Source organism: Mesocricetus auratus, unplaced genomic scaffold (assembly GCF_017639785.1).
Source record: "Mesocricetus auratus isolate SY011 unplaced genomic scaffold, BCM_Maur_2.0 Super-Scaffold_100003, whole genome shotgun sequence".
Classification (NCBI taxonomy): Eukaryota; Metazoa; Chordata; class Mammalia; order Rodentia; family Cricetidae; genus Mesocricetus; species Mesocricetus auratus.
In genome coordinates, this window is record NW_024429188.1 from 13,036,888 (window position 1) to 13,060,579 (window position 23,692).

The following is a 23,692-nucleotide window of genomic DNA, read 5'->3' on the forward strand; positions in this document are numbered from 1 at the left end:
TGGGTTTTTGCAGTCCACTGCTAGTGTAGAATGAGAAAGCTGTGTTTGTGTTTCCCAAGGTTGCTCTGCAGTAACGTCTGTTTTCTTTGTGTGTTTACAGAAATTATGAGGCAGTAGTTCCCCTACACATTTGAACCTATCAATATGTTTCTACCCTACCTGGTTCAAGAAAAAGGGATTTCAAATTCTTCTAACTGCATCCATAAAAGAAGATGATTATGTAAAGTGAAAAACAATGCTAGTGTGAAGTTAAGTATTAGTGTATTATTTAAGGTTCAAGCCACTTTACTTTTGATTGGCATGCAATTTTAAATTGGATTGCAGTTCTCCTGGTAGGCAAATCAAAGGGGGGATTCATTCAGTTAAAGTGGGAAGGAAGGCAGGGCAGACACCTAGCATGAACTAGCAGAAAGCAGCTTGAATGACAAAGGACTTCTTGGACTCAGATGACATAACTTCCACAGACTTTGTCTACAGGAATGTGTGTATGCACGTGTGTGCGTGCATGTGTGCATTTGTGTGTGTGTGTGTGTGTGTGGTAGTTTTAATGTAATTGTCTCCCGTAAGCTCATAATGCGTGGCACTATTAGGAGGTATGGCTTTGTTGGAGTGGCTATGGCCTTTTTGGGAGAAGGTGTCAACATGAAAGTGAGTCTCATACATGCTCCAGACATGCCAAGTGAGACAGTCCATTTCCTATTGCCTTCTGATCAAGATGTAGCCAGCACCCCATCTGCCTGCACACTGCCATGATGATAATGGGCTGAACCTCTGAAATGTAAGCGAGCCACCCCAATTAAATATTTTCCTTATAAGACACAAGTGGTCACGGTGGGTCTTCATAGCAATAGAAATCCTAACTAAGACACGGTGGTCTTTTGCTTCCTTTCAAAAATCATAGAGAACTGCTTGAATTGAGAACTACAGTGAGTCTCTACCACATTATTCTTAACTATCAGGAAACTATGGTAGAATAGACAGACAGGGAAAATTAAAGGGACGGGAGAAAGTTAGAACTCATGTCCTGAGAACTGCTGATGGAGAGTCAAGAACTTTGGACTCAAATGACAGAATCTAACAGCTGTGCAGACTGCCTTTTATAGAGACAAGAAGCCCCTCCTGAGACTGATGTCAAACATGGGTCTGAAAACAGCTAACAAACCATGCTGTAGGCCAAAGCATATGAGACCTTTGAGTTTCATCCGTCAGTGTTTTCCTTCACCCAGAAACCTGTGCAGGACACCTCACACATGAATGTGTAATTTCATTTGCAAATGGAAGTTCTTTAAGAGAAATGAAACTAATTCATACTTTTTAAAAATTTATTTCTAAAGTTTATTATTTTATGATTATATTTCATCCATATATCACCCCACCTCTTTCTAAATCCCTTTTTATTCTCAGGAAGTGCCTCTCCTAATTTCATCATTTTGCCCTCTACTTGGTTGCATCTCCTCCTTATGATGGTTAGGTTTAATATTGAACTTGAGACAATCAAGCATCATCTAGGTAGAGATTCTTAATGAGGGCTATTCTAGATCAGGTTGTCTGTGTGGGAGTGTGGGAATGATGTGGAAATAATTATGTAGGAAGGCTCATCCTAAAAGTGAGCAGAATTGTTTTCTGGGTTCCGGTCCTGGATTGTATACACACACACACACACACTATATATATATATATATATATATATATATATATATATATATATATATACACACACACACACATCTATGTATGTATGAGCTGAGCAAAGCATACATGCATTCTCTCTCGGCCATTGAATGTAACTGTGACTAGCTGCTTTGACTTTCCCCTCAATGGTGAATTCTAACCTTGAGTTGTAAATTGAATAAACCTTTGTTCCCACCAAGTTGCTTTTGTCAGGAAATTTTATCACAACCACAGAAAAGGAGACTATGGTTTCACATAGCTGCTCGACCTCAACCTCTCTAAACATTCCTGACCCTACTTTGTGCCAGATTCTTTGCGGAGCATAGAGTGGGGGTGCGGTTTTATGACAAATTTTCCCCTGACCAAGTTGACCATTTTCCTGAAAGGGCAGAAATAGAAAGGCAGATTATTCTGAGATCCTGCCATCGGAAACACCTCCTCTGAGACGTGGACTGGCAAATAAGTCTGAGAAGGCAGAAAGGATGAGCAAGGGGTGTCTCATCTTGTCAAGAAGACAAGGAGGTGTGTCTTGCCTTGCATTTAAAACCAGCCTGACAGTATTCCCAGTGGGCAGTCAGGACTTGCTATTCTGAAGTTCTCATGAGGTAGTACTGGAAATTCATAGACCACTCAAGTACCCTTAAAAAAGGCAGAAAAGAAAACCAGACAACCTGGGCTTTCAATTTAGATGTAGGAGACAAAAAGTGACAGCCTTAACATTCACTAGATTTAAAGAGGTAATGCTGAATGGTAAGTTATATTTTAAAATATCAAACAGCAAAATGTTAAACTTTCCCAAAATATGAAGGTTTTAAAATGTCAAAACTAGGCATTTAAAAAAACCTGCAGATATAATTTCAAAGTGACAAAATTAAATAGAATGTCTCTCTGAAAGATACTTTTGTTAAGATGAAACAGTGCATGAATTCAGTAGATGATTGTTCCTTGCTCTGGCATTTACTTTCCCTTCTCTGTAAGGTCTTGGGAGCGACCGCTCTATGGCATCTGCCAGTTGGACTGAGGGCTGTTTCTGTAGCTCCTTGTAACAGTATGGGACCCACTATAGCTTGAATACTCTGAAATTTCTCTGATATGCAACACCACAAGGACACAGAAAGAAAACTATCGTAAATAAGATTGGGCAAAACAGCTCAACTCTTCTTCAGACTTGCGTCTGTCTCCCGCTTTCTTGGTCTAGGTTCATGTAATCTTTTCTTGCTTTGCCACCTTTTGGCTTTTCATACAGGTCTGTTTCCCAGCCAGTGCTCAGATTGGTGTCTCTAAAGAAACCTCTACCTATGGCAAAGGCTGTTTACACTAGCGTGACTTTTCACTTCATATTTGCTTGGTTAGAGTAAAACTCTTAATGTATCATGTTTTTCAAATTTTATAAAAATATATAACATTTACACATGCATGCGCATGTGCACACACACACACACACACACACAGAGTTTCTGAGACAGGGTATTATATAGCCCAGATTGATCTTGAATTCGTTATGTAGCTGAGGATGACCTTGAACCCCTGATACTCCTCCCTGTACTTCTCAAATACTGGGGTTACCATACCTTGTCACCACACCTGTCTTCATTCTACTTATAAGTATTGTAAAATTAAGCACAGTGCCCTTTGTGTTTGTTTGTTTTTAAATTAGTATTTCATTCATTCAAATAAAAAATTCTACATTCTTTTAAATAATCAGACATACTTCCAAAGGTAGTCAGTGCTCTGAAATATTTTATGCTGCAGTTACACATTTAATGTAAATCCCTTTGATACATTTCCAGTGATCTGATAGGATACCTCAATATGCAAATAATCAAGGCATGTATCTCTAACATCACTCTTAGTGTTGGAATATATTGCAAAAGGCAAGAGGCTTACTACACATTTGAGGATAGCATGGGCTATATGGAAAAATCATATGATACTTTAAACACACAGAATAGACAAGCTCTGTGAAACATCCTAAATTCTGTTTAATCTCATCAATTTTCTTATTCTCTTCAGCTTAATACCAGGACTAATATGTCAAAGTATGTTAAATCCATTACATAAAGATTATTCATAATCCCAACTCAAAATGACTAGTTCTACAAGTTTGTGTTCTTTTAATTGTTTATGTAATGCAGACTATTCCCAAATGTAAGCCATTGATCACTGTGGTAGAAACTTCTGTTTCCTATATCCTCTCATATATCATTTCTCTCATTCTACTAAAATAGATCTTGACAGTCTTTTTCCATGAGGCAACAGATTAAATACACATAGTGTCTCTATCAGACTGGTTTTTTTTTGCTTATTTGTTTTAAGATCTGTAGCCCTGGCTGGCTAGGATCTTGCTATGTAGTCTGTCTTTGAACTCACAGAGATCCACCTGTCTCTCCTCCTGAGTGCTGGGATTAAAAGTATGTGCCACCCCACCAGGATATTGCTATGACTATAATGTTCTTTTTATTATTCTGCGTGTTTTTAAGTGTGTTTGTGTGTGTGTGTATGTGTGTGTGTGTATGTTGCTTGCACAAATATAAGTGCCCTGGGAGATGCAAAGGCTTCAGAAGCCAGAAGACAAAATCATATCCCCCTGGTACAGTAGTTACAGATGGTTGAAAGGCGACATATTGGTACTCCTCTGCAAGGGCAGCTGGTTTTGTTAACCACTAGCCATCTCTCCATCCTCAGTATGTCATATAAAAACTCAGATAAAAATATAAACAAGGTCTGCTAAACTCCTGTCTGGCTATATAAAATCAGTCAGTAGGTCAAATCTGGCCTGTGAATACAGGATCTTGATCTCTGTTTGGGAATCCTAAAACCTTTCCTTTTGGGGGGTGTTGTGTATTTTTCCAGATTACCTTATAGCTATACTGATGCCATGTGACTCAGTTCTGTGGTCTTTGTCTGCCTCTGATAGAATGCAGACCTAGAGCAACCCGTTCTTAGACTAGAGTCAAGTCCAAAGCAGCATGCAGGAAAGCAGAATGACAACATAGAAGGACCTTAGGCTACACAGTTCTGGAAGACACCATGTTATTCTGACAACTTCCTGAATGAGTGTATATATATAAAATATTTTTCTTCAAGATGGATATAAGTACCACTCTCATGTAAGCTGCTGTAATTCCTGTGCAATCTGTTTCTTCATTAATCAACCCTTAAAGTGGACATGATTCGTACCTCAGGTTCCTAGGGTCTGTTCCCAAGACTGTGAAGGAAAGAAAGAAGGAAAGGAAAGCAGAAGGAAAGAAGAAAAGGAAGGGAGACAGAAAGAATGAATGAAAGAAAGACATAAGAAAGGAGAAAAGAAGGAAGGGGAGAAAGAAGGAAGGGGAGGGGGAATGGAGAAAGGAAGGAGGAACTCATCTGTACTTGATATCTGTTAAGTCTGTGGGGACCTTCCCGTCTCAATGTATACACAGTGAATTGAGGCAGAAGGGAGAGACAGTGGAACTTTATTTCCATGTCCTCCAGAACACATTTCCCTCTTGATTTTCTTTTTTCCCAGACCCAGTGTCTGAATGACTGATAGGGTCATTGCCATAGTTGTATTTCTTCCTCAACCCTCTGTTTCTTAGCCTCAGTTTTGACACCTTGCTCTGACAAATCAGATTCTAGAGCTCTGGCCAGTTTGCCAGTCTCTTTCTAGAACAGAATCTTCCCAAAACCTTTTTTCTGTGATAAGATAAATAACTAGGCATATAGAAGGAACTTGAAACAAATTCTTTTGCTCCTCAAGCTTTTGTACAATAGAATAAAGTTATAACTTTTGGTATCATTTCACATTTCTAGACATAAAAATACAATTACATTATATAAATGTGTTTCACCAGATTAGATTGATTTTTCATGCATGAAAGTTGAGGTATGAGTAAAAAAAACATCTAGAAGTTATGGAAAATTTTGATTATGGAGAGATTGCTACACGTGTTACCCCAAAGAAGCGCTCTGCCTCAGCTTCGCTTGAATGGCCTCAGTTTGTGTTGTCGGTCTCAAATGGTGTCACTTAGTAATTTTTATCTGGGGGGTGTTTGGTTTGTTGAAATATTTGTGTGTTGACTTACTGAGTTCCTTAAAAACTTGTTAAAAGTGTAGATTTTACATATTTAGAGACACTTTGATGTGTTACTTATTATGTGTGATTTTTGGAAGACTTACTTTAATTTGTATGCAATGAGGAGTCCTAAAAATGAGTGTTTACCCACATTCTACTAAAGTGACTTTGTGTGTTATTTGCTACTATAATATGTATGAATGTGTGTGAGTGTGAGCATACCTGTGCCATGGTACACACATGCCATGGTGTGTGTGGAGATCAGATGATGACAAACAAAAAAGAAAATTAAGACTTGAAAGCATTTCTGCTAAATTTTAGTAGAGATTGTGCCATGGTAAATGTACTTTCTAAACTCTTGGTATTTCTAAGGGTCAGTGAAAGTTATTGGGGTTCATATGCTAACACATTGTATCACCTTCAATAATGAATTGATAGGGCAGTATGTTTTCTTTAAAAGTCATTCTTAAAAAACCAATCTTAATTATATGAGAATTTGCTCCATAATGCATATTGAAGTAAACAAATCTATAATTTATTATTTTGATACATATTTTTATTTTCCTCATTTTATATAACTATTAAATTAAATTTCATAAAATACTTCAACTCATTGTATTGATATATATATCTGCATATATGTGTTTATAGGTATGTGTATGTTGTATGACAAGAAAAGTACCATAACACTCTATGTTGAACATTATAATATTAAATTCAAATATAATATAATATTAACTTCAAACTTTTATGGACCTTTAAAGTGGCCATTTTCTATACTATGGGAGTACATAGGATTTTTCTCAGGGAACTTTATGATACAGGATTTTTATGAGGTACACTCATTACCATTAAGAGTGAGTAAGATGGATTGTAGAGACATCTAAGAGGCTAAGAGCACTTGCGCTCTTGCAGAGGATGTTGATTTGGTTCCCAGCACCCACATGGCATCTCACAACCACCTGTAACTCCAACATCCTCTCTGGTCTCCTCAGGTACCCAGCATGCATGTGATCCACAGACAAACATGCAGGCAAATATCACACACAATAAAATCAATATTTAGGGAAACAATTTCAGAAAGGAACTTGTTATATAAAACTTAAATATGAGGCTCCACTTTCCTCCAGCATTCTCTTACTATGGTCTGCTCATTCTGGTTACAAAGGGTAAGTCAAAGTGTGAACATTCTCCCTGTTCCCCAGTACTAGGGACCTCAAATACAGTTTCTTCTCCTCTCATGCTTTGTACCTAAGCCCTCTTTAATGCCATACTTTTAAGACTGGGGAAGGGGTATAGAGACTGAACCAAGAGTCTCAATACATGCTAGGCACGTTCTTTATCATTAGTGTACCTCCCCAGCCCATCTTGCCACAATCCTCATATTTGTCTTCTCTTCTTTCTTTCTGTCCTTACTTTTCCGGGTACCACTAACAAAAAGAGTTCCAGGCACTCGAATAGTGCTTACCATGTGCTAGGCTTCTGAGCTCTGTACATGTATTTAATATTTGCAGCGACTTAAAGCATAGATAATACTTTTATCTTATATTTTTATATGGATGAAAAATTGAGATACAGGGATTTTAACCTTGCTTCCCAAAGACAGATTCATAGGCTTACCTATCAAGCCATACGGTATGTGTATGCTTTATTTTGCATCCAAAGTGGTTGCTAAGATTTCTAGAAGGAGCACAAATTTTAACCCCTAGATGAGATTTTAGGACAATTCTTCCCTAGAATAGAGCTGAAGAAATTACAATTTACAGGACACACCTGTCCTCTGTTCATTCTTTCACAAATAGTCTGATTGTGATCCTCAAGTATTTAATGCCTATTTCCTACCCCTTTCCCCCTCAGTTTCCTCCTCCTCTTTTTTAAAAAAACTAGGGTTCACACCCAGAACATTCTGTGTGAGGCACACAGGATGAACATTCCACTATAGTGCCATACGTGTGTCTTACTATTTAGATATTGAATTTCCTAAGCCCTCGACTAGAGTGAACTTTCAGATTTAGTAACTGTAATTGCATGTCCAACATGGTATCCTAGGCTTCCAAATGTGTGGAAGCTTCACATCTCAATTCATGCCTTGAGAGGTCCAGATGGGGGTACATCTTTCCAAGGAGCCCCAAAAGGTACACTGTGTTACCTCCGCACAAGGTTCATCCCAGGTACAACCTAGGCATCACTATCAGTGGGTCACATTATAGAAGGAGTGGGTGAGGTAGAACATAGAGCAATGTGACTCTTTTTGACACGAAAACCCTACCACCCTGCCATCTTCCTATTTATAATAAATACTAAATCTCTCTCCACCTTCCCAGACCCTAACCAAGAAACTCATAGGTTAAAAAAAGTACTCTGTCCTGTCTACCTCAGTTCTGAAACCTTTGCTGATCTACAGGTCTAGTAGTCACCTTCATCCCACTGTTCCCATTTCCTTTGTTAGTAGAAAGCATTATATTTTAATACTGAACAAACTTTGAGGAATACACCCAGCCTCAAAATTGGTTTCATCTGTGTGGGTTATTAGAATTGTATATATTGGCTTATTTGTTTTCGTAATCCTGAGTCAAACTTGGTGATCTGAAAGTAGCTTCCTTTTCACCCTGTGTCAAAGTATGGCCTGCATTCCATCCTAGGAATACAAATCTTCATTGCCATTTTTCAGAGTGCACAGAAATTCCATTTCAAAGTACAAAAGTGCCACTCAAGGGCAATGTGACAAGTGTACATAATAGTCTGATAGCTGGAACCGGGACCTCGGGACTTGTCTTGAGGCTCAATTTGTAACACTATTTCACACAGGGGACAGTGGTCACAAACTCAACTGCAATGGGTTTATACTTTTATGTCTTCAATTGGTTCTAACTCTAATTAAAAGTACAAAATGTTGACAGCTGGAGACAGTTTAAAGGTTAGGAATGTGGGCTGCTCTTCTAGAGGATGCAGGTTTGATTCTCAGCACCCACATGGCAGCTCACAACCATCTGCAAGTGCAGCTACAGATTTTCTGACAACTTCTGGCTGTCATGGACACTAGCACATATGTGGTATGTAGACATACATAAAAGCAAAAACACACACCTAAAATATTAGTAAAAATTAATTTTAAAAATTGTTAACATATTAGGCAGTTATTTTGGCTATGCTGTAAGAAAGTCACACAATTTGGCATTCTCCAGGGAGCCACTGATTTCACAGAATTTAGTACTTAGAAACATGGCCATGAAAGGGGAAGAGGGTAATAAGATACTGTTTGAATCACTAGTACATGAAATAACAAACAGAGACACACATGCTCAACCATGCGTGTGCAATTCATGAAGTTTTACAACTCAGGATGCTGTTGTAAATAGCATCTAGGTTTACATACAAAAACAAAAACAGATCATGTAAATACACCTGTTATTTGCCTTCAATATTTTCCTGTGTTCAATAACTATGACCAGAGGGATTTCTCCCCTTTTGTTCAATTTTAAATGTGATTTGTATCTTTCTCCACTGTATTCCTTTGGGGAGAACACAGATGTGTGAACCCCAGTCACATGCAGAAATGCAATTTTTCATTTTATATTTTGAGATTATAATAGAATTCCACCATTTCTTTCTTCCTTCCAAATTCACCCATGTACCTCTCCTTGCTCTCCTTTATATTCATGGCTACTTCATTTTTCATTAGTTGTTATGGACCCATATATTTCTAAATACATAGATACAACCTTCTCAGTCTGTATAATGTTATCTACATGTTTTGGGGGCTGGCCATTTGTTTTGGGTAATCAATCAGTGTACTCTTCCACGAGGAAGATATTTTCTCCCACTCTCAGCATTCATTAGTTTCCTGTAGATTTTTTTCTAGCGTTGAGGCCTCCTGTCACCCACATTATCATGCCTATTCTTTTTAAAATTTTTCAAACAATCTTATTTTACATACCAATCCCAGTTCCCTCTCCCTCCAATTCTCACATTCCCTCCACCATATCCTCACCCCACCCCCTATTCACATCATCAAAGTCTGTCACATCATTTGGGGCAGGACCAAGGCCCTCCCCCTGTTTCTAGACTAAGCAAGGTATCCCTCCATAGGGAATGGGCTCCAAAAAGTCAGTTCCTGCACTAGGGATAAATACTTGTTCCACTGCCAGTGGCCTCATAAACTGTCCAAGTCCCCTAACTGTCACCCACATGCAGGGGAACTAGTTTGGTCTTAGGCAGGTTCCCCAGCTGTCAGTCTGGGGTCAGTGAGTTCCCACTTGCTTGGGTTGGCTGTTTCTGTGGGTTTCCCCAACATGGTCTTGATCCCTTTGTTCATAGTATCGCTCTTCCCTTTCTACAAATAGATTTTAGGTGTTTGACCCAGTGTATCTGCTTCCATAAGCTACTGAATGAAGGCTATAAGATGGCAATTGAGGTAGATCTCTCATGCTCTTGGATAGGTAGGATCAATATAGTAAAAGGAAAATCTTAACAAAAGCAATCTACAGATTCAACGCAATTCCCATCAAAATCCCAGCACAATTCTTCACAGACCTTGAAAGGAAAAAAAAAAACAACCTCAACTATATGTGAAAACACAAAAAGCCTAGCAAACCCTGTACACTAAAGGAACTTCCGTAGGCATCACCATCCATGACTTCAAGCTCTATTATAGAGCTATAGTAATGAAAACTTCTTGGTATTGCCACAACAACAGACAGGTGGACCAATGGAATCAAATCGAAGACTCTGATATTAATCCACACACCTATGAACACTTGGTTTTTGACAAAAAAAGCTAAAAATATACCATGGAAAAAAGAAAGCATCTTCAACAAATGGTGCTGGCATAACTGGATGCTGACATGTAGAATATTGCAGATAGATTCATAACTATCCCCTGCACAAAACTTAAGTCCAAATGGATCAAAGACCTCAACATAAATCTAGCTACACTGAACCTCTTAGAAGAGAAAGCGGGAAGTACCCTAGAATGCATTGGTACAGGAGACCCTTCCTGAACCTAACACCAGTAGCATAGACACTGAGATTGACAATTAATAAATGGAACCTCCTGAAACTAAGAAGCATGTCTATTCTTGTTGTCCTTGTTGAGGTCATTTTTATGCATTCATGTTGGTGAGACTTTATGGGGTAAACTTCTGACTTTACTAGGAGACAGAATCTCACAGCAAACTCTATGTTCCTCTGACTCATAATATTTTCATTCTCTCTTTCACAGTGATCACTGAGTCTTGGTTATGAGAGTTGTATTGTAAATGTATCAGACTAGGCTCCACAACTCTGCATTTGATTGGTTGTGATTTTCTAACGGTTTCTGTTGCAAGCAGAGTTTTCCTTGATGAGGGGTATAAGGACAAATATTTAGAACATAGCTAGGGATTATGATGGTTTAGTAATGTGGAGATTGTAGCTTCTCCTCCAAGATCCATAATTTTACTAACTCTGAGTAGTTGGTTAGGTTTCCAGTATCAAGAAAAATTTCTCTCCTGTTGAGAAGGTCTTAAGTGCAAGTAGAGAGTTGTTGGTTACCATCAGTGTATGCATTTCACTACTGCACCCTTAGGGTTATCATGCCATGGTGGTCATTGCTGTGGAAGCTAAGCATTGGAACTGTGTAGAATTGTTGATGTTGATCCCGACATTTGGAAGTTTGTATGGTACCTTCTGATACCATGGAAGCTAGTCTACAAATTTCAACTCAGTGGCCTCTGGGCTTTGTGTCTGAAATACATGATATTTTCTTCAATAACTATTTAACTTTCCACTATTGACAGAGTGGGGCAAGGGGCATCCAAGAACAGTACCAATAGCCTATATTTTGGGGTAGTCTCTTAGACAGACCAAGCCAAGAACTCAAAAGGGGGCATCTCATACCTGCTATTGGGGTTTTGTTAGATGACCTTTGGCTCTTGGAGTATTGTCAGTCCAGATGGGAAATTTTCATTTAAACAATATATGTTTATACACTGACTTATGCATGCTATAGGTATTTTTAGGCATATAGATGATAGTGTGATTCCTTATTACTTCTTCAGATACTCTTATTGTTATTTTACAATCTTCCTTCTTCCCTCTGTAGTTAGCTACTTCCTCCCTAATTAGGACATCTCCGGTTTTCTTCATTTTCAGATGATTTGTACCATGCTTTCCCTTTCTTTAGTGCTCCCAAATCCCAAACCCAAACCCAATCCCAATCCCTGGTAAAGGTCCCTTTTGACTTTCCTGATTTCTACACTTAGTCTAGGATATGTACTAACTTCTGAAGATTTGGAGTTAGGAGCATCAGATGAAAGAGAGCATTTGATGTTAGTCTGGGTTATCTCACTCAATATGATCTTTTCTAGTTGCGTACATTTATCTGGAATGGTCATGATTTCATTTTTCTAATAACTGGATAGTATTCATTTAATTATCTGCTCATCAATTGAAAACAATTAGGTTGCTTCTATGTCCTAGATACTGTGACTAGAGCAGCAATGGGCATGGTTGAGCAAATATCTGTGTAGTAAGATGTCAAGTCCTTTGAGTACATGCCAAGAACTGGTATAACTGGATCATATGGTAGATTTATGATTAGCTTTTGAGGATTCTCCACACTGATTTCCACGATGACTGGAGCAGTTTGCAAACCCAACAACTTTGAGTGAGGGGTTCCTATCCCTCATAGTTGTTCAGGCATATGCTGTAGGTTGTTTTATAGATATTTGCCATTATGACTGGGGTAAGAACATTTTTGAGATGATGTTTTAATTCAAATTTCCCCTTATTTTAAGAACCCTCTGTTCAGGTCCCAAGCTGATTTTTTAGTGGGTTTAGGGATTTTTGGATGTGTGCGTGTATTCTTTGTGTTTTGGATATTAATCCTCTGTCAGATGTGTGGCTGCAAACATTCTTCTCTATTCTGCGGGTTTCTCTTTACCTGACTGATTGTCCTCTTAGTTGTCCAGAAGGTTTTTAGTCATCAGAAAGTCCCACTTCGTTAACATTTTTCTGATATTGTAGTTTATTAAATTTGCGTGTGAGTGCATGTGAAAGAGAGAAAGACATAGAGCCTCAGACTGGCAGAGACAGAGAGCAAGTGCCACATCGTGAATGTAGAAGTGAGGAGGCAATTTGCAGGGGTCATTTCTCATTCATAAGTGGGCCCAGGGGATTGAACTCAGGCCTTTAAGCATCGCAGCATATGCTTTTACCTGATGAGCAATCTTACAAGCAATTTCATGCCCCCACCCCATCCGGTTTGGAAGGAAAACATTGTGGTGAACTGATATATAGGATTCTCTAGTGTATTGTTCTCGTGATAAGGCACAGCCTGGATCTCATGGACCAAATAATGATCCTTTTGTCTGCTTTCTTATTGCTCTGGCAAATGAAATAAAATTTTACATTCTTTCTTGTGGATCTTAAGTGGTAGTTCACTGTGGTTTAATTTGCATAATTATTTTTATGTAGAAACAAAATTTACTCCCAAATAGCTATATATTTATATTAATGATTCTTGGAAGACTTTCCCCCTCTTTGCTGCATATTTGAATATTGTTCTGCAGAGTTCTGGATGGTAGCTAATTTAGAGCAACATGGAAATATGACTTTCCAGGGTTTTTTTTATTTTTCAGATATGTACTGAATATAGTAACTATTTGGGTAATAGGCATTTAATCTTTGTGGGCTCTAGGTATAAATATGACTAACACGAGTCTTCCTTCACATCATCAGATGAAGTTTCTTTGACATGTGAGATTGGTAGTTGTCATTCTAATTTTTTTTAACATCTTTAAAGTTACTTATCACTCACAGTTCTGTTGATAATCTTTTGGAAACAAAACCATAAATTTATAGATTCTTCTGATTCTATTGACATGTATCTCCTTAAAAATTTTGTAATGTACTTGTTTTCAGTCAGTATGTACTCCCATATCCAGACCCAACAATTCATTGATCTGCTTTCTGTCTTCATAATTGTATTCTGTCTAGAAGTTTCTTAAGGTATAACATGATCTTTTAGTTTCTTTCCCTTACTATGTTAATTTTTTGTTTTTTTCACTTGGGCTGTAATTACTATAGCCTGGGGGTTATAGTAATCCTACTGCCTCAGTTCTCAAGTGTGAGAATTAAATATATGAACCACTATACCCAATATATATTTGCTATTAATGTTCACTAACATAATTTAACCTGTCCATAATGTGTCCTTTTTATTAGGTACATCCCTCTTGCTGCGATACAGTATCATGACCAAGAAATTCTATTTTAGTGTATAGTTTCATAATGACAAGGGCCAGTACTAGTGGGAAGCTGACTGATGACATTTCTTCCTCTTCAGAAAGCAGAGAGAGCAAGCAGGAAGTGGAGCAAGGCTATAATCCTTCAAAGCCCTCTCCCAGTGATGTAATTCCTCATGCAACAAGGCTCCAAAACCCTAAAAGTTTAGCATCCACAAAAAGAGACACCAACTGGAAACCACGTGTTTAAACACTTGGTCCTATGGGAATGTGTTTTTCATTCAAAGTATAGAGTACTTTTAATGAGTCTGTTACACAGAAGCACCACATTTTAGATTTTCTCTCACTTATTTATCTATATATTGGACAAATGAGTTATTTGTAGGGATTAGTGATTATAAATAATTAGTGTTACATATGTAGATATACATTATTATATCTCTTAGGTAAATGACTTAAGTGGAAGTGTTTAGTCATTTTTTATGGGTTAATGTCTTAAAAACCTGCAAAACACTTTCCACAGTGATTTTTTATTACTTTAATTTTAAATAGCTTGTTTTACATGTCAATCCCAGTTCCCTCTCCCTCCCCTCCTCCCACACCCCCCCACCATCCCTCACAGCCTCCCACCCTATCCCCACTTCCTTCCACATAGGGCATATCTAGAGTCTGTCATTTCACTCAGGGCAAGGTCCAGGCACTCCCCTAAGAGTGCACTCTGAGAGGGCATCCCTCTTTGTGTTATGGACACACGAAGTCTGTTTATATGCCAGGGATAAACACTGATCTACTGCCCATGGCCCCATAGGTTGCCCAGGCCTCCTCACTGACTATCACACTCAGGGGTCTGGATCAGTCCCATGCTGGCCTCCCAGCTGTCGGTCTGGGGTCCAAGAGCTCTCCCCTGTTCAGATCAGCTGTCTCTGCTGGTTTTGCCAGCCCATTCTTTGCCAATTTGCTTATCGCTCCTCTCTCTCTGTCACTGGGTTCCATGGGTTCAGTTCAGTGTTTAATTGTGGGTGTTTGCCTCTGCTCCCATCAGTCACTGGACGAAGGTTCTAGGATAGCTATAGACATCAAGTTTGTTATCAGGAATGGGCATTGTAAGGTGGTCTCTCCACTATTGCTTTGCTTGCCAGTTAGTGTCATACCTTTAAATCATTAGAGGTCTCACTGGTGCCAGATCTGTCTTCTAACCTATGACTCCCTCTTCCCCCTATTCTACCCCCACTCAACCTTCCTATTCCCCCATGACCTACTCTCTCTTCCTCTTCTCCCCCTCTCTTCTTCCCAGCTCCCACAGTCCCCCACCCCTCGCCGTGTTCCCAATCTGTTCAGAAGATCTTGTCTCATTCCTCTTCTCTGGGGTACCATGTATATCTCTCTTAGGTTCTTTCCTGTTTCCCAGACTCTCTGTCAGTGGAAGTGTAGACTGGCACTATCCTGATCCATGTCTAAAATCCATATATGAGTGAGTACATACCATGTTTGTCTTTTTTTGACTGGGTTACCTCACTCAGGATGGTTTCTTCTAGTGCCATCCATTTACCTGCGAATTTCAGGATTCCATTGGTTTTTTTTCTGCTGAATAGTACTCCATTGTGTAAATGTACCACATTTTCTCTATCCACTCTTCAGTTGAGGGGCATCTAGGTTGCTTCCAGGTTCTAGCTATTACAAATAATGCTGCTATGAACATAGTGGAGAATATGCCCTTGTTGTATGAATTTGCCTCATTTGGATATATGCCTAAGAGTGGAATTTCTGGGTCTTGTGGTAGATTGATTCCCATTTTCCTGTGGAATCTCCATACTGATTTCCAAAGTGGCTGTACAAGTTGGCACTCCCACCAGCAGTGGAGGAGTGTTCCCCTCTCTCCATATCCTCTCCAGTATAAATTGTCTTCGGTGTTTTTGATTTTAGCCATTCCGCAGTGATTTTATCAATTCTGTTTCTATCACCTGTGTACATAGTTCTAGTGCCTCAATATGCTAAGCAACAATTATGTTAATCTCTCCTTTTTTTGCTTGCTGTTCTGCTGCACCTTAAATAGTACTTTACTGTGATTTAATTACATTTCCCTGACAACTACTGGCCATTAGATTCTTTTCAGATATGTTGCCTATTTTTATTTCTTGATCAAAATATTTTAAATATTACATATCCATATAATCTATTATAGGGTTTATCTACTTCACTATTGACATTTCAGATTGTTTTAGTTTGTGGGGGATATCCTGTGTATTGTAGGATATTTAACTTTATTCTTGGCCTTTGCCTAGTAGATGCCAGCAGCACACATCCTGTCGCACCAACCACTGATTTTCCCAAGAGTTACCAGGCAGATGGAATTGCCCTAAGAGGAGAATTGTATGTTGTAGCAAACTGATATAGACTCCAACCAAGTGCAAATTATAAAGGTAAGTAGTTAAAGTGGAACCTAGTTGTTTTGAGTGAATAGAATTTAGGCAGGAATGAAGAAGTGGGAGAATCATCTGGAAATGTATTTCCTTTCTCATGATTAGTTTTGTTGCTAAGAGCATTTTGCTGTGCTTGGGATTGCAGCTGAAGACTGGAACCTGTTTTCTTTACAGTCTTCTTTTGTGTGTCTTTTCATCTTTATCTCAAAGTGTCTCTTGCTAAGCAGAAAAATCTGTGCTCGCTTCGGCAGCACATATACTGAGCAGAAAATCTACACATGCCTCTTGTGAACTTCTTATTTGTTTCTGACTTTTGTGACCTTGTGTACAGTCTTGCAGTCTTGCTGCACTGTTCATAAAATTTCTATATTTTTCTTACTTTGAAATATTTCCCTATAGTAAATACCTATGTGGCATATTACTGAGATGAAAAGCTAACTTATTTTTTGGACTTCATTTGTGTATTATCTTTGTTTTCAAAACTTGCACGAGTTGGGGAAAGTCAAATTCCAATTTCTATAGATTTTGTTATATCCAAGGCAGTATTTGAATCAACCATTTTCCTCATACTTCTTGGGAATCTGCCCTGCCAGTTTCTATGCTTCTAACAGTATTAATCGAATACTTTTCTTTTCTTAAGCAGCCTGTCTATAAAGAAGGCAATATGCTAAGTCAGAACTGCTCTTCAAAATAGAATCCCCATGATGGACTAAGATTTGAAATATGAAATGATAAAAAATGGGTTTAAAAAAGATAAATCGACTGTATGCCATGTAAGGATGTTATTTTATGCAATAAAACCTCCTTAAGTAAACATCTGATGGAAGGAATAAAATCTTCCATGCACATAAATCATTTTTATTAGCTGCAATTTTGTGTGTATAAGTGAGCCCTAATGTACCCAAGGGAAGAGGAAGTAGAAGGAGAGATTATAGCAAATGAGATAAGGGCAGATCAGCTTTACCATTGATAATAAATTGGCTCACTGTTGTTTAACCAAAACCAGAGAAAGATGGATGGCTATTCTCATGGTGTTTTACATAACAGAGTTCAGCTAGAACTTAATCAATAGCACTCTCTCTAAGGGTTCTGACTGCTCTAAGAACGCAGTGTCATTCAAGCATAATGCAAAGCACTTCCTGCACTCCGCCTTTGTGATTTCCCTTGTGGTTGACTCAAAGTGGAACAGCAAGAAAAATACAGACATCAAATGGAACTGGTTAGGAGTTGATTTTTTTTGTTTGTAGATGCAGTTCCAATTCTTTTACATACAAAAGGAACATTGCCAAGGTTAGAATGTTCTGGAGTAGCACAACCTGAAGGACTTTGGACAAAGAAAAGTCTCGTTCTCTTTTGGAATGTTTTATTTTGGTATTTTATTAGCAGTTAATAGCATTTCACAAACATGTTCCATTGAGCAATTGTCAATAAGGAACAGTATACTTGATACAGGGAAGAAAAATGCAGCATGCTTCAACCCCACTTAAGTGCACCATTGGTCGTCAAAGCGTATGGGATTGAGGGATACAGTGTACTGTAGTACTCAACGTTCCTAAGCTGAAATGACAGGTAAACATCCACTGGGGTTTTCTTGAGTATTAAGTGAAAAATACTGTGCTTGATAAAGAACTAAGACCCCAAGTTGTAACACACACACACACACATGCTTTTCTCACAAGAAGCTTGATGGGGGACTTTTTTGAGAGAGGGTGTTGTCTTGGCCAGCCTGGAGTTTACAATAGAGCCAGGACTAGCCTTGAACTCACAGAGATCTTCCTGTTTCTGCCTCCTGAGTGATGGGATTAATCCCATCTTTTAGTTGTGGTGAAAGACTGAGAAGGATGGTACAGGACTCACTTGCAAGCTGGCTGGTGAGGGTGTTTACCCCATGTCTGGTAGAAGACATGCCACCTGAGTCAGACAAAATAAAGTCCATTACTCACAGAAAAGGACTGGTTTAGCATCCAGGTAAAGATTTTGAACCTTGGTTTCTCCAGAACAATGTGAAGAGGCCCAGACAGATGCTGATATGTAGTCATTACAGGAAAGGAGCCCTGAGATTGTAATAATATCTAGCCTTGGCTCCCAAGAGAGGCATTATTTCTGTCTTCTTGGGCTGTAAGCGGATCTGCCCTCCTCTCCTGGAAGAAGCATTCCATTTTAGCTGTCTATTTATAATCACACGTCATTGACAAAATTAGTCCAGAATACACAGGGCTTCTGCTCAAAGGATATATAGAAATGCAAGCTGGATCTGGCAAATTGCCTCCTTGATCATAATACCTAAACACTGTATTTACATTTAGAAGCTGGAGGCATACATGAAGAAATGTTGCTTTTGATATATTACGTGACAAAATATAACAGCAGAAGGGAAGACAGGGTCTAGAGAGACATCTCAGTAAAGTGCTTGCAACACAAGCCTTTCACCCACATAAAAAGCTGGGCTTAGCAGAATGTACCTGCAATCTCAGTGCTAGAGAGGTAGAGATAAGATCAATGGGTCTTGCTGACCTGCCAGTCTAGTCTAATTGGTGTGCTCCACATTCAATGAGAAACTCTATCACAAAACCAAAACCTAAGGTAGAGAGCAACACAAGACCACAGCAGGCATCACTCCCTGGTATCTACAAATATACATGCACATACATGTGCATGCACTTATGTACATACATGCGTACCAAGATATAAAGAGAGTAGCTATGACACATTTACAATTCCTGAGAATAAGTGACATTTAAAAGGCAGGCTCTGAAATGACAGACTATGGACACCCCCATGGAGGGCCTCACCCTCCCTGGGGGAATGAGGGGATAACGGGGGGGGGAGGGGAAGGGCACGGGAGGAGGGGAGGGAAAGGGAGAGGGACCTGGAACTGACTTGTGAAGCAACCTTGTTTCTTATCTAAATTTAAACTGGAAAATAAAATTTAAAAAAGGCAGGCTCATTGGTGGTTCAGAGGGTTTTTTTTATCTGGCTGAATGATATCAACAAAACCAGTAGAAGGAACTCAAGCAATTTGCAGTTAGGGACCTCCACACAGATGTTCAGGCATGAGAGGGATAGTTGTGGATCCTGCAGAATACTGACAGGAGCTGTTCTAGAACATCTAGAGATATTGACTGATGCTCCTAGAACTAACTAGATGTAACTGTAATGAACTGTGGGTTGTCTGATAATTGAGGGGATATCAAGATTCAAGAGAGCATGACTGCTATTGAGAATGATTTCTGCTTATTTTTTATGAATATTTCTATGTCGTGTGTGTGTGTGCCTGTGTGTGTGTGCCTGTGTGTGTGTGTGTGTGTATTTAGAGGCACAAAGGAAATAATAATGGTGAATTGATGACAACCAAAATAAAACACTCCTTTCCACTAGTTTTTTGAGTCAGGGTTTTCAGTGTTCTTAACAACTGATCATTGCATAACTCCCCAAATGTGTTTTGCAGAAACCCAGCATATACTTCCACATGTGTGCTACAAAGGACCTTTGGCCAGAGGCTTTAAGAACATGCTGAGCTTAGCCTAGTCCTTTGGGTGTTTACATCTCCAACTTGATTATCTTGCCCCTTTCCAGTGTTCTAATTCTTTGTTTAAACTTGCCTCCCTTTAGCTTGTCTGTTTAGAGAATTTCAGTTTTGCACACAGGGTGTTCATTTCATGAAAAGCTTCCAGCCCTGATGGTTTGGTGAACATGTTATAGAAAACACTATACAATGACATAGTATTCTCATACTCATGGCTGAGATGTAAAGAAAGACAGGTGCATTTATCTAGACTCTCAGGGGTGCTCACGGAGTATCCTTTTGTGTGTATTTCCAAGAACAATAGGAAATCCACATGTCAGTCTTACCACAACGCTTTGTCCTCATCAACAGTTAAAAGGTCCACTCCACCAGATGTGTTCTATAATTTACATGTTGATGTTAGTAGGTAATACTCACTTGTAACAGGCCATAATCACAGAAGATGGATGTGAATCTACCCAAAGACAAAGTTTGACATTCCATAAGGCCTGAGCAATCTTTCCAGAAGGTAAACTCTCACTGTTTAATAGCTTATGGGTTGTTAATACTTGCTTCCAATCAGCCATTTTTGAAATTCTTGAACAAGCAGAAGATAAAGTTGGAGACTCACAGGAAAGGATATTTGTTCTTAGGTCCTTCTAGGTGGCTTTTGTTTTACTCTGATGCCACTTATATAAAGCTGTTCAGAATTTGATAGAGCCTTGGTTTTCAGCCTTAGGAGTCTATCTGAATTGTAGGATTTATTGGGGGCTTTTCATTATGTTAAATAGAGAAGTTGGGTTTTTATCTCTTGCTGGCACAAACCCTATCACATTTTATACAGAAAAGCTGCTCCTTTTATAGTTATCTCACGAAAAAAAGAAAACAAGAAATGAGATGTGACCCAACTGGTGGAATTGATAGGAGGTGTTCTGAAAAGGATTCTCTCAATTATTCACACTGGATTTTGTGATACATTTCACAGCAGCTAAATTGTGATGCAGGCAAAGTTTGTTTTTCTGTGACGGCTCCCCTTTCTCTTGCATACATATTCAAGTCAGGGGGATGAGGAACTTTTGCCATTCAACTCAGGATCCATCTTGGGCATCCTTGGTTTGCCTGAACTTATGATACTTATATCACAGGTTGTTATGTACATGAAATGGAATACTAGCTTTGAAAGGCACAGCATACTCTTTCGATTTCAATACATGCTCCTGGCATGTTCCTTTCTTATTCTTCCCAAACTCCTTTATTGTCCTTTAAAATTCCTGCTCTTGATACCTCTTAACTAAGCTCCACACAAATTCCTCCCAGGCTCAGCTTTCTGCATAATTTTTATACCTTCAGCCTTCAGTCACTTAGTGCTCTTGCCTTATTTGGCAGCAGGTGGTTTCTCAGCCTCACCTCCACTCTTTCTTGAATTCACTATGTTCCTGAAGATGACTTTGGTTTCTGAATTGATACCCCTACTTCCATCTCTTGACTGCTGACATTCTAGGTGTGTACCACTCAAACTGGCTTCTGTGATGCTGGGGATAGAATCCAGTATTTCGTGCATACTAGGCCTTGTGTTCCATTTCTGATTCCTGAAGGTTTGTAGGCTTTTTAAAAATAATTTTTCTTCTTTCTAGTGCTTGTTTTGCATGAAGATTCTCCTCAATCCATTGGCTGTCTCCCACACATGCAATTCAGTAGGATTAAATTATGTCAGCAGATGAATCTGACCAGCTGTTTTCTTCTTTCCACAACATTATTGCTTAAAGAGTGGCTGTTGGGAGCTATCTTTTCCAGCCAGATTGGCTGTGACAAACTTTGGATATTGTCATTATCCTCCTAACATTCATCTTTTCAAAACTGACACTGCTAGTTCTCAAGCATGTAAGAGAGATTCTTGTGAGACCCTTGCTGGAACACAGTCAAATTGACACCCAATTTGTTCAGACTGGTTTTTTATGTAAATGGAGTAGGCAATACTGTCACAGAGTATCCATCTTTGTTTTGACCCAAATCACAAAGCATATTCTGGGGGAAGATCAGGTCTAGCAATCCTACATACAATAAAGTGATATGGTGTCCTCCACACCTTAATTCTGAAAAGTGTACTTCATAGCCTGAGTTCATTCATCCATAAGGCAAGCCTCTTTATGTTAATCAGCCCCTCAGAATAATCAGATCGTCTTATTGCCATACCTCATATGATCAGATCTGATGATTCTGAAGGGCTATGAAGAAGAGTTTTCTTTTTCTGTCCTGTTTCTCTTCTGTTACCAAAATGAAGTTTCTAGTCCCTTCTAATCTATATAAAGCTAGTGAATAAAATAATTTTCTCACCATTCACTCTGCATTCCACCTCCCCAAACCCAGTGCCAGGCCCATATGTAAGGCCTTATTAAAGTATTTCAAATAAATACTTTGTATATACAGGGCCCAGGGGATATATTCTGCCTCTGACTGCAGATCTGTTCTCCATCTGAGCACTTCTGCTGGACCAGGTTGGTCAATTTAGTGTCAGCCTCCTCTCTGGGAAATGACTAAAAGGTACAGTGCTTGAAAAGTAGTTAGCACATGGCTTGGATGTTTCCCTGGGTACTGTGTTTTCTACTGGTGTATCAATTCCTATATCTCTGTGGTCTGACAAAGCAGTTGCAAAATATCTGGCAGACCTAGATTCACGTGTGTGGTTCCCATGTGGCTTCACTTCTGAATATCTAAGCCCTAAAAGGAGCCCTTATAAGAGTAGGTATGATTAGCAGATGCTTGATACTCTTTGTGTAGAAGTATAATTTACTTCAAAATATCAGGTATCCTGGCCATGGCTATATTTTCTAGGTTAGAAGCATTTACATGATGTGAGCATGGCAGGAGTACTGCTGTGGAATGGAAAGTATGACTCTACTCCTAGAGTATACTATCCTCTGTGATTTGAAATCTTCTAACACTGGTTAGTTGTCTTCTGGATGCAAAAAGTCTATACTTTCCACCATATTGTTCTGTTGTCCCAGTTCCTAGTTCTCAAATAGCACAGAGAAGCAACATGTGCATGGAGTGAGTATGTGCATTCACAAAGTATGGGCATTCAGAGAACAGGCATTTGTGTACTCTTGTGTTTGTCCATGCTATGTGTCTATTTAAAATGAGTTCTTGAGTATTCTGTGAATGACATGATCACTCAATCTAGGTCCATTCTTAGAATGATAAAAGTGCTATTCCTAATGACCCAGAAATCATAGACATTAACCAGGACTGTCTCATAACTTTTGATGACTCGTTTTTGTTATCTGAATGAAGTTAATAATCCTACATTCTATATAACTTTACCAAAAATGAAAGATATAAATTCTTTAAGGTATAAATTCAGATTCTTCCTTTCTAGCCATTAAACACTATTCAAAACAATCAAAATGTATGTTGGAGAGATTTCTCAGTGGTTAAGAGCACCAGCTGCTCTTCTAACATCACTTGGTAGCTCACAACCATTGCATAACTCCAGTTCCAAGGAATTTGTCACAGTCTTCTGGCCTCCACAGGCATCAGGCATGAAAGACATACCTGCAGGCAAAATACCCATGCACATAAATGAATACAATCTAAAAACTTAAGATTAAAATGCAGGACTATAAGACAATATTTTTGGTTTATTTTATTTTTATTTTAATTTTTATATTTTGAGATTATAATGCAGTTATATCATTTCCCCATTTCCTTTTCCCCTTCTAAAACCTCCTATATACCCATCCGTGTTTTATTTTAAATTTGTGCCTTTTTTTCTTTAATTGTTGCTACATACATATGTGTGTTCATGCATGCTTTCATA

At 38.8% G+C, this 23,692-nt stretch overlaps 1 protein-coding gene across 8 annotated transcripts in view; it reads left to right on the forward strand.

Annotated features, from left to right (window-relative positions):
• Frmpd4 (FERM and PDZ domain containing 4) overlaps positions 1 to 23,692 on the forward strand; it is a 965,131-nt gene that overhangs the window by 408,925 nt on the left and 532,514 nt on the right. The window lies entirely within an intron of this gene.